Here is a 16,256-nt window from a genome sequence, read left to right as displayed (position 1 = left end):
AGAAGCCATCGCAATGAGAAGCCTGCATACCACACCTAGAGAAGAGCCCGTGCAGTAATGAGGACCCAGCACAGGCCAAAATAAATAAGTAAATAAACAAAATTATATTAGAAAAATTTGTATAGAGAAGAATCACTTGAGGAGGCTGTTAAAAACAGCCTGTAGATTCCTTGGTTTGACACTCTGAAGTAGGGCTCAGAAATCCCTATTTTCAGCAAGTCACCCTGTGGCTTTGAAATAAGGAGTATTTGCTGACGGAGTTACAGGGTAGAACCCAGGCTTCCTAATAGGACTCTCTGGGCCTTCATCTCTCTCGCTTCCCAGTAAATCTCCAGTCTTGAAATGTGTGATCTTGACTCACCAAACCCATTACTTTTCTTAAAGAAATTAACTTTTATTGGAGGATAGTTGCTTTACAAAGCTGTGTTAGTTTCTACCGTACAGCAAAGTGAATCGGCCACACACACGCACATCTCCATTTCCTTCTGTTTGTCCTTCCCGTTCAGGTCACCACAATGCATTAAGCAGAGCTCCCTGTACTATACAGCAGGGTCTCTTTCGTTACCTATTTGTACACATATATCAATATGTGTAATCAAGAAAAATTAGAGATACCAAGGGAACATTTCATGCAAAGATGGGCTCAATAAAGGACAGAAATGGTATGGACCTAACAGAAGCAGAAGATACTAAGAGGTGGCAAGAATACACAGAAGAACTGCACAAAAAAGATCTTCACAACCCAGATAATCATGATGGTGTGATCACTCACCTAGAGCTAGACATCCTGGTATGTGAAGTCAAGGGGGCCTTAGGAGGCATCACTACAAACAAAGCTAGTGGAGGTGATGGAATTCCAATTGAGCTAATTCAAGTCCTAAATGATGATGCTGTGAAAGCACTGCATTCAATATGCCAGCAAGTTGGGAAAACTCAGCAGTGGCCACGGGACTGGAAAAGGTCAGTTTTCATTCCAATCCCTAAGAAAGGCAATGCCAAAGAATACTCAAACTTCTGCACAATTGCACTCATCTCACATGCTAGTAAAGTAATGCTCAAAATTCTCCAAGCCAGGCTTCAGCAATGTGTGAACTGTGAACTTCCAGATGTTCAAGGTGGTTTTAGAAAACCAGCAGAGGAACCAGAGATAAAATTGCCATTTGCTGGATCATCAAAAAAGCAAGAGAGTTCCAGAAAAATATCTATTTCTGCTTTATTGACTATGCCAAAGCCTTTGATTGTGTGGATCACAATAAACTGTGGAAAATTGTGAAAGAGATGGGAATACCAGACCACCTGACCTGGCTCTTAAGAAACCTGTATGCAGGTCAGGAAGTAACAGTTAGAACTGGACATGGAACAATAGACTGGTTCCAAATAGGAAAAGGAGTACATCAAGGCTGTATATTGTCACCCTGCTTATTTAACTTCTATGCAGAGTACATCATGAGAAACGGTGGGCTGGAGGAAGCACAAGCTGGAATCAAGATTGCCGGGAGAAATGTCAATAACCTCAGATATGCAGATGACACCACCCTTATGGCAGAAAGTGAAGAAGAACTAAAGAGCCTCTTGATGAAAGTGAAAGAGGAGAGTGAAAAAGTTGGCTTAAAGCTCAACATACAGAAAACTAAGATCATGGCATCTAGTCCCATCACTTCATGTGAAATAGATGGGGAAACAGTGGAAACAGTAGCTGACTACATTTTTGGGCTCCAAAATCACTGCAGATGGTGATTGCAGCCATGAAATTAAAAGATGCTTACTCCTTGGAAGGAAAGTTATGACCAAACTAGATAGCATATTGAAAAGCAGAGACATTACTTTGCCAACAAAGGTCTGTCTAGTCAAAGCTATGGTTTTTCTAGTAGTCATGTACGGATGTGAGAGTTGAACTATAAAGAAGGCTGAGTGTTGAAGATGCTTTTGAACTGTGGTGTTGGAGTAGACTCTTGAGAGTCCCTTGAACTACAAGGAGATCCAACCAGTCCATCCTAAAGGAGATCAGTCCTGGGTGTTCATTGGTAGGTCTGATGTTGGAGCTGAAACTCCAATACCTTGGCCACCTGACGCAAAGAGCTGACTCATTTGAAAAGACCCTGATTTTGGGAAAGATCGAGGGCAGGAGGACAAGGGGATGACAGAGGATGAGATGGCTGGATGGCATCACCGACCCAATGGACATGGGTTTGGGTGGACTCCGGGAGTTGGTGATGGACAGGGAGGCCTGGCATGCTGTGGTTTATGGGGTTGCAAAGAGTCGGACATGAATGAGCGACTGAACTGAACTGAACACATATATCAATAGTGTAAGTATGTCAATTCCAAACTCCCATTTCCTCCCACCACCCTATCTGCCTTTGGTATACATATATTTGTTCTTTATGTCTATGTCTGTATTTCTGCTTTGTAAATAGGATCACCTATATCATTTTCTAGTTTCCACATACACACATTAATATATGATATTTGTTTTTCTCTTTCTGACTTTCTTCACTCTGTCTGACAGTCTCTTGTTCCATCCATGTTTCTACAAATGACGTTTTGTCCCTTTTTATGGCTGAATAATATTCCATTGTGCATATGTACCACATCTTCTTTATCCATTTCTCTGTTGATGGACATTCATGTCCTGGCTATTGTAAACAGTGCTATATGAACATTGGAGCACATGTATTTTTTGAATTATGGTTTTCTCTGGGTATGTGCCCATTAGTGGAATTGCTGGGTCATATGGTAGTTCTATTTTTAGCTTTTAAGGAACTTCCATACTGTTATCCATAGTGTTCTCAATTTAGACTTCCATCAACAGGGTATGTTCGGAGAAGACAGTGGCAACCCACTCCAGTACTCTTGCCTGGAAAATCCCATGGATGGAGGAGCCTGATAGGCTGTAGTCCATGGGGTTGTGAAGAGTCGGACACAACTGAGCAATTTCACTTTCACTTTTCACTTTCATGCATTGGAGAAGGAAATGGCAACCCACTCCAGTGTTCTTGCCTGGAGAATCCCAGGGACGGTGGAGCCTGGTGGGCTGCTGTCTATGGGGTCGCACAGAGTCAGACACGACTGAAGTGACTTAGCAGCAGCAGTAGCAACAGGGCATGAAGGTTTCCTTTTCTCCACGTCCTCTCCAGAATTTATTGTTGATGGATTTTTTTTTTTTTTTTGATGATGGCCATTCTGACCATGTGAGGTGATACCTCATTGTAGTTTTGATTTGCATTTCTCTAACATTTAGTGTTGCTGAATATCTTTTCATGTGTTTATTGGTCATCCATATGTCTTTTTTGGGGAAATGTCTATTAGGTTTTCTGCCCATTTTTTTTATTCAGTTCAGTTCAGTGCTCAGTTGTGTCTGCTTGCAACCCCATGGAATGTAGCACACCAGGCTTCCCTGTACTTCACTATCTCCCAGAGTTTGCTCAAGCTCATGTCCATCGAGTCAGTGATGCCATTCAACCATCTCATCCTCTGTCATCCCCATCTCCTCCTGCCCTCATTCTTTCCCAGCATCAGGGTCTTTTCCAATGAGTTGGCTCTTTGCATCAGGTAGCCAAACATTTGGGCCTCAGTCAGTTTCAGCATCAGTCCTTCTGATGAATATTCAGGGTTGATTTCTTTAGGACTGAATGGTTTGATCTCTTTGCTGTCCACTGGGCTGTTAATTTTTTTTTTTATATTGAGCTACATGAGTTACTTGTATGTTTTAGAAATTAATCCATTGTTAGTTCCTTCATTTTACAAATATTTTTCCCATTTTGAGGTTGTCTTTTCTTTTTGCTTATGGTTTACTTTGCTGTGCAAAAGCTTTTAAATTTAATTAGGTCCTATTTGGGCTTCCCTTATGGCTCAGCTGGTAAAGAAGAATCCGCCTGCAATGTGGGAGACCTGGGTTCAATCCCTGGGTTGGGAAGATGCCCTGGAGAAGGGAAAGGCTACCCACCCCAGTATTCTGGCCTAGAGAATTCCATGGGCTCACAAAGAGTCGGACAAGACTGAGCGACTTTTACCTCACTTCACTAGATCCTATTTGCTTATTTTTGTTTTTATTTTCATGACTCTAGGAGGCAGGTCAAAAAATGTCATTTTTTACAGAACTAGAAGAAAGATCTTCACAACCCAGATCAGGCCCTTCTCAAGATCTTCCTTCCCCCAATGCCATGGTTACTGAACTTTTACACTCCATCTCCTTGAATTTTATTTAGACCTGCATTCTCACTAGCCTTATCTAGGTGCCATTATTTCTCTGTTAGGCCTCTCTCTTATAAGTCTATGAAATCTTGACAGGAAGAACTTAAGCAATTTTCATCTTTTTCTGAGCATTGTTCAGCAGTCTGTGAGGCATTACTAGGTGCTCAGTAAAAGATTGATGAGCAAGAATTTGTGGGGAGAGGGGTGGACCTGATAGTGGTGATAATAGAAATCTCATTTCATTATCACAGACAGAAGTACCAGAACAAAGTTTTTCCTTTCTGTATAAGTGGGAGCAATTACATAAAGAATTCCTGTCCTATGGCCTCAAGGAAGAGTTAGGACTTGTCTTTACAATACATCCCTTCAGATAAAGTGCCTCTGGTCAGCCAACCACCTCTCACCCAGAGGCTAACTTGTTTATCTTTTCTTAGTGGTTTGACATGAACACAGGATGAAATTCAGGCTCAGAGTGCTATTTACCTCCTCTAGTTTCCCAGTTGTCAACATGCATACCAAATGCTAGTCTGTAATACAAATTTCTCAATCCCTGATTCTAATCACTTGCCTTCTGAACTCTCAGCATTGTTTTTTCCTTGTCTTTCTTTGATACGAATCTGCCTCCTAAACTAGATTGGAAAATCAAGGCCTAGGGTCCTATGCTCTTCCCTTCCATTTTTTTTCTCTCCAATGAAGATGGGAGAGGGTAAGAGGAGGGATTAACTTTTTCTTCTCAAGTTTGCACATAAGTGCCTGGTAAATATTTATTGGAGAAAAAAATGATGGATGATTATTATTGTTCAGTCACACAGTCTTGTCTGACTCCTTGTGACCCCATGGACTGCAGCAAGCTAGACTTCCCTTTCCTTCACCATCTCCTGGAGCTTGCTCAAACTCATATCCATCGAGTCAGTGATGCCATTCAACCATCTCATCCTCTGCCGTCCCCTTCTTCTCCCACCTTCAATCTTTCCCACCATCAGGGTCTTTTCTAATGAGTCAGTTCTTTGCATCAGGTGGCCAAAGTATTGGAGTTTCAGCTTCAGCATCAGTCCTTCCAATGACTATTCAGGATTGATTTCCTTTAGGATTGACTGCTTTGATTTCCTTGCAGTCCAAGGGACTCTTAAGAGTCTTCTCCAACACCACAGTTGAAAAGCATCAATTCTTTAGCACTCAGACTTCTTTATGGTCCAGCTCACATCCATGCATGACTGCTGGAAAAACCATAGCTTTGATCAGACAGCCCTTTGTTGGCAAAGTAATGTCTTTGCTTTTTAATACGCTGTCTAGGTTTGTCATAGCTTTTCTTCCAAGGCGCAAGCATCTTTTAATTTTATGGCTTCAGTCACCAGCTGCAGTGATTTTGGAGCCCAAAAAATAAAGTCTCTCACTGTTTCCATAATTTCCCCATCTATTTGCCATGAAGTGATGGCACCGGATGCCATGATCTTCGTTTTTTGAATGTTGAGCTTTAAGCCAACTTTTTCACTCTCCTCTTTCACCTTTATCAAGAGGCTCTTTAGTTTTTCTTTGCTTTCTGCTATAAGGGTGGTGTCATCTGCATATCTGAGGTTATTGATTTCTCCCAGCAATCTTGATTCCAGTTTGTGTCTCATCCAGCCCAGCATTTCTCATGATGTACTCTGCATGTAAGTTAAATAAGCAGGGTGACAAAATACAGTCTTGATGTCCTACTTTCCCAACTTTGAATCGGTCTGTTGTTCCATGTTATATCATCCTGCTTCCAGACTTGGGAATGACTATTATTTTGTGAAGTTGGACTTGTTATTGAACCAGACTATAGAGGATTGTTAATATTAATGGTTTAGTCATTACTGTTTTGACTAGAAGAGGTATGGAGATTTACTAAACCAAGGAATGTGTTACCAGAAAAACCAAGTGACCAGCCAGGTGAGAATCAGTACTTGAAACATCAGATGGCAATGATTCCTGCCACAAAGGAGAGGACGACAGGATCCTTGTGAATAATGACATCCTTGGTATGAGTTTAGCATCATTGCATATGCTGAGCCTTCTCCAATCTTTCTGGAACATGGTTTCTTCAGGTTCTGTCCTGTTTCCTTTTACCTTTGTTTCTGGTGATGGACAGGGAAGGCTGGCGTGCTGCAGTCCATAGGGTCACAAAGAATTGGACACTACTGAGCAACTGAACTGAACTGTTTTTTATTGCCTCCCTGGTGAGGGTCTTTCACAACCCTTTCTAACTCTTCCCTTCTCCTGGCTCCCTCTCTTTCCCCTCTGCTCCCCGAGTTTGTTTAGTTTCTCCTCCAGCTTTACCTCAGCCTTCTTCTTTAGCTTACTTCAAAAATACTTACTGCATATATTAGTTAATATCTGTATGAATATTTGATTCCCCTCCGGGAGTTGGTGATGGACAGGGAGGCCTGGCGTGCTGCGATTCATGGGGTCGCAAAGAGTCAGACACGACTGAGCGACTGAACTGAACTGAACTGAACTGAGGGCCTTTCACCAAGGAAGGACTTCCCATGTGGCACTAGTGGTAAAAAACCCGCCTGCCAATGCAGGAGACATAAGAGATGTGGGTTCAGTTCCTGGGTCAGGAAGATCCCCTGGAGAAGGGCATGGCAACCCATTTCAGTATTCTTGCCTGGAGAATCCCATGGACAGAGGAGCCTGGTGGGCTACAGTTCATGGGGGTCACACAGAATCAGTTAGGACTGAAGCGACTTAGCATGCGTGCGGTCTATCATTTTGGATCTTAGACCTTTGTGTTAACATTTAACTGCTTTCTTCATCCACAAGATTTGTGTCTGACCCTTCTTTCTCTATGGTGGCTCTTAATTTTATTCATACTGTATTGGGAGAAGACCAGGCAACTTCAAATGAAGAACTTAACCAAGCCCATTCCCATGTCACCTCAGGGCCTTTGCACTTACTATTCTTGCAGCCTGGAAAGCTCTCCAGAGAGCACACATCTCCCTTCCACACTTTGTTGAAGCCTTTCTCAGACAGCCCTTCTCGAAGCCTTTATGCAAAATAGCATATTCACTGACTAACTTACCCCAGACCTGCCATACCTGTGCTATCCATAAACCTTCCTTGATGAATTTTTTCCATACCACGAATTCTACCTAGCTGACTTATATTTACTTATTTATTTATTGATGTCTTTCTTCACCACGATGCCAGGAAGTAAGCCTATTTCATGTTCTACTACTATTATACTTAGAACAACGTCTGACACTCAATATATTTGTTGAATGAGTTAATATGCATGTCAGAACAAGCAAAAAAAGGATGACAGTGTTTATATTTTCTTTAGAGAATAATTTACCCCTTATTATAAAGGTGAATCATGCTCACTCAATGAGTTTATTATTAAAATAACGGAACAGCTGAAGGAACAAGGGGAGAGATGAATTGAGGCGACTGGTCAGATAGTTGGAAAAGGAGGCCAGGGCCATTCTGACTGCCCAGATTCCCTGAATAGGTGGGTGTACTCTGTCGCTGTGCAAAATCTAAAGGAAGAATTGTGAATCTCTCTTGGAGTCCTTGTGGAGGTTTCTGAACCTCTGAGCCAAGGTTCAGGAGCAAAGAACCTGGCAGGTGAGACCTGGGAAGTGAAAATCACAATGAGGTAACAATTTTTCCCATGTGGCTTGCAGCACGAGCAGTGAATGGTATAATCTGTGGGAGCAGGGGATGGTCTTCTCTGCTTTCCATTGACTGTTCCAGGTTTGTTTCTCAGTGACTCAGGAGCAGTGCATGTGGCTGACAACATTCAGAGGCTCTGGTTATTTAAATGTGCTTTCCTGTTTCAGGTCACATGCATTTTAAATCTTGGTTGCTTTTTCAGGGAATCATCTAGTCCTCACTTGACCCTGATGTTCTCTTCTCCTGGAGTCTCTCTCATCTTTTTTTCTTCTTCCTCTTCTTATTCCACACAAGTTTGCTTGTTTCACTTTTAGTGAATATGAACATTGCAGTGTGTAGCCTGGGCCTTGTGGGCTGGGCTCAGTTAAGAAGATGACGTCCTTCCTGGCCCAGGACCCTGGAACAAGCCCACAGTCCTGGCAGTTCTACTCCTTTTCCTTTTCCTGGCTCCTACGCTTTGGTGTATTTGTGGAAACAGAATGGAGAATGATAAAAAAACCTTGGCTTGCTTCTTATCACTGTGGTTATGTGCTTGTTTATGTGAGTTTTTTTTCTCTCTGCCTCTTTTTTTTCTTGAAAGTTCATTATTAAGTCCCCTTAGTACTTGGGTGGAAGAATTTGGGGTAAAGAAAAATTTCTGGAATGTTGAGAGCTAAGCTCAGGTCTTGTTTATAAGCTGTGAATCAGTTTTTGATGAATCTATCTGTTGATACTGTTTTGCTTCAGGGAACAGTAAATTATGCTCAGCCTGAAATGGTCTCTGCCAATAGTTAATTGAACACAGATTCACTGCAGGAATTACAATAATTTCACAAACCAACAGCACTTAAGGTAAAGAAACAGGAGGGAAAGGGGCAGGGCACAAACTTTAAAAGAATAACATAGCCATAGGATATGACAAAAATTGGTAAGAACCAGCTAGGTCCAAGATGGCAGAAGATCTGACTTTCAGTGGATCTTGGGCTTCATGATATGCTTATTGTAATACATTAGCATAAGCTAAATGACACCACCTTCACAGTTCTGAGGCCAACCATAAAAGGTCAAAAAGTGGACAGTGGCTCAATTCCTGGAAATCCCCACTCCTTCCCCGAAATAGTTGGAATGATCTTCCCACTCATTAACCTGTGGAATTTCCCAGTCCATAAAAACTAACCATCCCATGTTTCTGGGCCTCCCGCTTTCTGAGATAGATCCACACTCTGTGTGAGGGGTGTGTTTCTCTCTAAATAAATCCACTTCTTACCTACCACTCTGTCTCTCGTTGAATTCTTTCTGAGAGAAGACATCAAGAAACTGAGCCTTGGGACTCCCCTGGTGGTCCAGTGGATAAGACTCCATGCTCCCAATGTAGGGGACGAGGTTCAGGCCCTGGTTGAGGAACTAGATCCCATGTTCACACCACAACTAACAAGTCTGAGTCCCACAACTAGAAGGTCTGACATGCAGCAAGGAGGATCCCATGTGTTACAACTAAGGCCTGGCACAGCCAAAATAAATAAATATTAAAAAAGGAGAAGAATCTGAGCTTCAAGTCCTGAGACCAGGTGTGTGACCATAGGTTACATGGTTTTAGTAACATCTCAATAAGCCAATAAAGAAATCACATACCCCAGACAAACGACAGATTAATTACACTGTTGTTTCCAGGCAAAGGGAGGTGACAGAAATAAAGTTCAAATTCATATGAGGTGTATATGTTTTATGAGAGTTGGCTTAACCGACTACAATTGGGTGTCCAGCAGTGGTGAAACTCAAATGAAAAGTCCCATGTTGTTAGAGCAGTTGCTCAGGAACAAGGGTATGTTGGTGTTGGGGGCCAAGGTGGGCTTCTTCTCAGAATGCTGCATGGCTTTGGCCACTGCTAATGAAAGGGTAGACTTTACCAAGACAGGAGCTAAAGCACTAAGGTCTTTAGAGACTAGATCAGCAAACAGTAGCTTTGCCAAGAGGAAGCTCTCATATAGTCCTTACAAACTCTGGTATTTATAGCCTAAATGTTTCCTCCACTTAATTGCCTCATATGTTGAGGAGAGTGAAAAAGCTTGCTTAAAACTCAACATTCAAAAAGCTAAGACCATGGCATCTGGCGCCATCACTTCATGGCAAATAGATGAGGAAAAAATGGAAATAGTAACAGGCTTTATTTTCTTGGGCTCCAAAATCACTGTGGACGGTGACTATAGCCTTGAAATTAAAAGACGCTCCTTGGAAGAAAAGCTATATGACAAACCTAGACAGCATATTAAAAAGCAGTGACAGCACTTTGCCAACAAATGTCTGTTATAGTCAAAGCTATGGTTTTTACAGTAGTCATGCACAGATGTGAGAGTTGGACCATAAAGAAGGCTGAGCGTCAAAGAACGATGCTTTCCAACTGTGGTGCTGGAGGAGACTCTGAGAGGCCCTGGGCTGCAAGGAGATCAAACCAGTCAATCCTAAAGGAAATCAACACTGAATATTCATCGGAAAGACTGATGCTGAAGCTGAAGCTCCAATACTTTGGCCACTTGATTCAAAGAGCTGACTCACTGAAAAAGACCCTGATGGTTGGAAAGATTGAAGGCAGGAAGAGAAGGGGGAGACCAAGGATGAGATGTTTGGATGACATCACTGACTCAATGGACATGAGTTTGAGAAAACTGTGGAGACAGTAAAGGACAGGGAAGCCTGGTGCACTGCAGTCCATGGTGTCGCAGAGACTTGGATGCGACTTAGTGATGAGCAGCAAATGTTTTTATTGATAAGCCTCCAGGTCAGCCCCTCAGCAGCTGAGCACTGAGTGCTTATTAAGAACAGATGAGATGGTGAAACCCTAACACAGCTTACTTCATTCTTATAGCAAAACAGTTTTACTCCTAAAATCAACTCCTTGTTTTGGTCTTTGCCATAAACAAGTGGATTGAAACCACAGAAGTCATAAACAAGAGGATTGAAATTGTATCAAAATAATACACAGCAAGGTTGTTATGGATATTTCATTAGCCCTTGAAATTGACATTAAATAGCTCTGTGTTTTTGGATAAGTTGCTTAACCTCTCTTGTGCCTCAGCTTCCTCATCTGGCCTGGTTTGCACAGGATATGTCAAGATTACATCCTGTTACTTCTGAAAGTTTCTTCAAATGCAATAACTTCTTCTCATCCTCTTACATTGCCCCTGAGATCTAGTTTAGCTCTGATTTTCCCTTTTACCTTTTCCTTACCTACTAATAGATTTTACTGAATTCCAGTCTTCCTCTCATCTTCACCTTCCCCATCCTTCAATTTATGTCCTCAATGGAGGAAAACTAATTTTAAAGCCAAAACATAACTAACAGCTAGCTGGATTTGCTAATACTCATGTTTCTAGAGTGTATTTTATAAGCTACAGAATATATTTCATGTTTTTCATTATCTGTGGGAATTTTCTTTCTGAGTCCTTTTGTCTTTAATTATTTCTGATTATTTCAAGTAAGAGGACATGGTCATAATGATTTGGATTAATCTCTGATGCTTTGTGCTAGCCTTTCTTACACATCCTTCCATTGAATTACTGAACTGGTTATCTCTGCTCAATTCCCAGTAGGTACTTAGTATTTCTTATACTTAATACTTTTAATATTTGTAAGTAGGTACTTAGTAATCATTATTTGAAAGCGACAGCTATATTTAATGATTCTAATAATCTCTCCCCTTTTGCCTTCTGTAAAGAAAGGAAAATTGCCTGCCATTCCAGTTTTACCAGGATCAAGAAATTGGCTACTGCAGTCACCCAGGACAATGCACCCTGTGGGGAATTCAAGATGGAAGAAAATAGGAGGAACTCTGTGCTCTGAATATTGGCCTAGATAGTTATGATGCACATCTGAGGAAAAATTTGGATGACCCCAGATTCTTGCCATTTATCATATGTTGAAAAGAGCTAAAATCATTAACTTGAGATGTCTGTTCTTTTGATTAGCAGTGCTCTTTTGATGTTTAACTACAAGTTCTTTCCCCCAGTGAAATATTAATATATATATCCTGACTCCCCCCATGCCTCTTTGGAACAGTTCCTCGGGGTTATCTGAGAGGCTGTCTCCTGGGCTCAGTAAGGTCCCCAGTATTTAAAGTAGATAACCAACAAAGACTTACTGTATAGCACAGAGAACTCTGCTCAATATTCTGTAACAATCTAACTGGGAAAAGAATTTGAAAAAAAGAATAGATACGTGTATATGTATAACTGAATCAATTTGTTGTACACCTGAAACTAATACAACTAATTAATTGGTTAATTAACTATTACTGTGGGTGCTCAGTTGTGCCATTTCCTACTCCAGGGGATCTTCCTGACCCAGAGACCAAACTTGTGTCTCTTGTGTCTTCTGCAGTGGTAGGCAAATTCTTTACCATTGCACCACCAGGGAAGCCAATCAACTATACTCCAATATGAAATAAAACGTTAAAAAAACCCCTCAACTTGCAACTTTTAGGTTGTGTGTTTTTCTTTTGATCAACAGTTTTTGACATGCTTTGAAATCTTTGATTTGGTCCCTTAATGATTCCTACTTATTCAGCCTCTGGTGACTGTTTCAGTGAATTTTAGTGGCCCATCTATCAATTCTCCTTCTCCACTAGAAAGTGGAGAAATGGCCCAGGCCTGAGTTTTACCTTACCTTAGTGCAGAGGAGCCTGGAAGGCTACTGTCCATGGGGTCAGAAAGAGTTGGACACAACCGAGTATGCACACATTGCAATAAGAATAAATTTGGACAATAAATATGGCAATAAAAATGACAATCCGTTTGGTCAGTAGATAGAGCTGGACCATGAGAATGGTCTTATGGGAGTGGTCCAGTTGTTTGTGCTAGTGAAGTCTAAACCTCTCAGTTATTTCAATTTTTTTTTTTTTTCCTGAGGAAAGTTTCATTCCTGACAAGAGAAATTTGACTGGACAAGTAGCAGGGAAAAGGCATTTGCTCCTTAAATGAGAATAATTAATTCTCTCTGTCACAGAAGTAGTGCAGCAAAGGCTATAAACTGTCTAGTACCATAGCCATGAGCAGTAGTTAACTGTATAAATTAATTAAAATTAAATAAAGTGAAAAATGCAAGTACTCAATGTCCACCTATGACCAATGACTTACAGCACAGATAGAGGAATTCCCAGATGGTGGAAAGCCATGGATGTGCCCTCTGCTCCTGTCTGAGAGTGAGGGCAGGGGGAGAAAGGCTCACCCTAGATTTTGCTGAAATGCTCAGTCTCTGGCTTGTATTTGCTTATTGCCTTTTATTTCATGTCTTCTGCATGAGACCGTGCCCACAGATTGAGACACACAAGTGGAGAATTCAGTGACATTTGGGAACAGGATTTCAGTTGGGAGTTTACCGAAGAGTCATTTGAACTGTTGAGTGAAGAGTCCAGGAAAGAACCTATTGAGAAATCCAAAGAAAATTCAAAACAGCCCTAAATTAACTCCAGTGAGGAGCACAGTTGGAAAGGCAATCCTGATTGATTATGAGTGGGAGGATAAGCAGTAGCCTGCTTGGGAATCCAATGGACGAGGAAGAGAAAAAAAAAAAAAAAAGGAAAACTAATCAGTAAATTCCTTTTTTGAATACTGTGTTCAGGAGTCTGGGACTGCTGATCTACTTCCAGTAAGATTTTAAAGTTCTCTTTATGGGTTTTAGTGGGATTACAGCCATAGCATTGTGCCCTTGGGGCTTGGGCCCTGGTGATACACTGCTCCTTCCAATCAGAGAACAGCTGAAAAATCAGACCTTTATCCTGCTGTCTCATGGGGAAGGGCTGCTTGGCTGCACTGTGGAAATGAAGGCCCTGTGCTTTGTGGGGCAGCTGGGGGTGTCTGGGACCTAGATCAACAGGCTCCAGAATCTGATTTCATTCTCGTGGACCATCTCGTCAAAGTGGACAAATGAGGTCTTATGATCACACAATACTAATCTTGTGGATATTCTATCTCAGAGAGTTTCTCCCTGTTCTTTATCAAGCTTTAAAAAAAAGATGGTAACGATAACCCTATATGCAAAACAGAAAAAGAGACACAGAAATACAGAACAGACTTTTGAACTCTGTGGGAGAAGGTGAGGGTGGGATGTTTCAAAAGAACAGCATGTATACTATCTATGGTGAAACAGATCACCAGCCCAGGTGGGATGCATGAGACAAGTGCTCCGGCCTGGTGCACTGGGAAGACCCAGAGGAATCGGGTGGAGAGGGAGATGGGAGGGGGGATCGGGATGGGGAATAAGTGTAAATCTATGGCTGATTCATATCAATGTATGACAAAACCCACTGAAATGTTGTGAAGTAATTAGCCTCCAACTAATAAAAAAATTAAAAAAAAAAAAAAAACAAAAAAAAAACTTACTATGTTCCAGGCACATTGCTAAGTTCTGGAGAACAGAAAGAGGATTTAGATGGACCTTCTTCTCTAGGTTCTTACAGTCTAACATTCTGTAACATCTGTAGCAGAGTATTTCTGGAATGCTGTGACTGGTTTCTCCTCTAGTGAGACTCTTTCTAGTAAGGGGTCTAACTGGCTCCTTTCGAGTGTAACAACTGTGTTTTGTTACCTATATTATTTCATGGACATTTGGCCGTGGGATGGAATCAGTCAGTGCTATACTCAGACATCGGCCTCCCAGGTGGTGTAGTGGTAAAGAATCCACCTGCCAATGCAGAAAATATAAGAGATATAGGTTTGATTCCTGGGTTGGGAAGATCCCTGGGAGGAAGGCATGGCAACCCACTCCAGTATTCTTGCTTGGAGAATTCTGTGGACAGAGGAGCCTGGTGGGTTACAGTCCATAGGGTCAAAAAGAGTTGGACATGACTGAAGTGACTGAGCATGCACACAGACATCTAAGTTTGCTTAAAATTAAAAAATTATTCAATGAAATACTCTTTAAATGCTTTACAGTTTTCATACACTGACACATAATCATCCAAAGTCCATAGTCTATATTAGGTTTCACGCTTGGTGTTGTACACTCTATGAATTTGGACAAATTTATGACACATGTCCACCATTACAGTATCAGAGAGTGGTTTCATTGCCTTTAAAGCTCTCTTGGTGACTCAGTAGAGAATTCTTGGATTCTCGGTAGAGAATCCGCCTGCAATGCAGGAGACGCCGGTTTGATCCCAGAGTCGGGAAAATGCCATGGAGAAGGAAATGGCAACCCACTCTAGTATTCTTGCCTGGGAAGACTCATGGACAGAGGAGCTGGGTGGGCTACAGTCCATGGTGTTGCAAAGAGTCAGTCAGACATGACTTAGCGACTAACCCACAGCCACCCTGCTCTGCCTGTTCCTCCTTTCCTTCCCTCTATCCCCTGGGTAAGTTTATTTTATTTTTTGTCTGCAATAACTTTCAAATAATTAAAAAACCCCAACACTCCCTCCCACCTTCTCTTCACATACAGAACAATGGGAAAACAGCCACTAGAAATGAGGAGGGAGAATTATATATTCTTTGACCCTGTTACTACTGAGGTTGCCATGTTTTTTTTTTTTTTTTCTTTTCTGTAGTTCTTTTGTCTGAAACTCTTATCCAAAGACAGATTTCAGATACCTGATTTTGATGGTGGATGTCTCTCTAATACCAAATTTCTTACATGCCCTTTGCCTCTGAATCCCTTCTCTGTATCCAATTTCTACCATGCATTTAGATGTGGAAAACAAGAATTTACTTTTAATGTGTTTGGCACCTCACAGTGGGGGGTGGAAGAGCTCCTCCTGAGGAAAGAGCCCCTCCTGTGGTGGAAAGAATACTGGATTTAAAGTCATATTTTAGCCCCCAATTTTCTATGTGCACTTGGTATATGATGATGATTACAGTATGGTATTTTTTAGTACTTACTAAATATTCAGTATTACTAAGTATCCTAATTCTCATCACAACCCCAGGAGGTAGGTATTGTTATTCACATATTCCTTATGGGAAAACTGAGGTAGAGATATGTTAAGGAATTTGCCAAAAGGCAGTGTCGTCATTGGAAGCCAAATAATCTTACCTAATCTTTCTGAATCTCCATTTCCTCCTCACTAAAATGAAGGTATTGGGCCAGATGATCGCTGAATTCATTTCTATTCTAAAACTCTCTGGGTCTGTGAGGTTTTACAGACAGGGACCCCAATTCCCGCCTCTGGTCCCCCTCCCCCCACCATAACAATTGCGGGATGGTTCGATTTCATGTAGTAATGGCCTGGCTAGCTGCCTTTATCAAGACTGCAAGAACTTTCCTTTTTCACTCCCTGTTATTTTGGTTAAGGTTGCTGTTTTTTAGGGCGTGAAGTTGGCATCAACTGAGACAAAGGAACCAATAACTGTTCTTTAAAAGGAAGTGTGGATTGACCTGTTTTCCTACCTCTAGAGAACCAGAATCAAGTCCTGAAGATACTCAGTAAAAGTGGAATAGTAACTAACACAAGGATC

General features: G+C 41.5%; 1 protein-coding gene across 1 annotated transcript in view; it reads left to right on the top strand.

Moving 5' to 3' along the window:
* Window positions 1-13,428: 13,428 nt before the first annotated feature.
* Window positions 13,429-16,256, top strand: part of LOC122423587 (mucin-22-like) — a 28,418-nt gene continuing 25,590 nt past the window's right edge. The window contains exon 1 of the mRNA XM_043440778.1: window positions 13,429-13,452. The gene's annotated coding sequence lies outside the window, so the exon portion shown is untranslated. The remainder of the gene's footprint in view (window positions 13,453-16,256) is intronic.

Source organism: Cervus canadensis, chromosome 21, assembly GCF_019320065.1.
Source record: "Cervus canadensis isolate Bull #8, Minnesota chromosome 21, ASM1932006v1, whole genome shotgun sequence".
In the NCBI taxonomy this organism is placed as follows: Eukaryota; Metazoa; Chordata; class Mammalia; order Artiodactyla; family Cervidae; genus Cervus; species Cervus canadensis.
The sequence above is the reverse complement of the archived record's forward strand: the minus strand, read 5'-3'. Positions and strand labels throughout refer to the sequence as shown.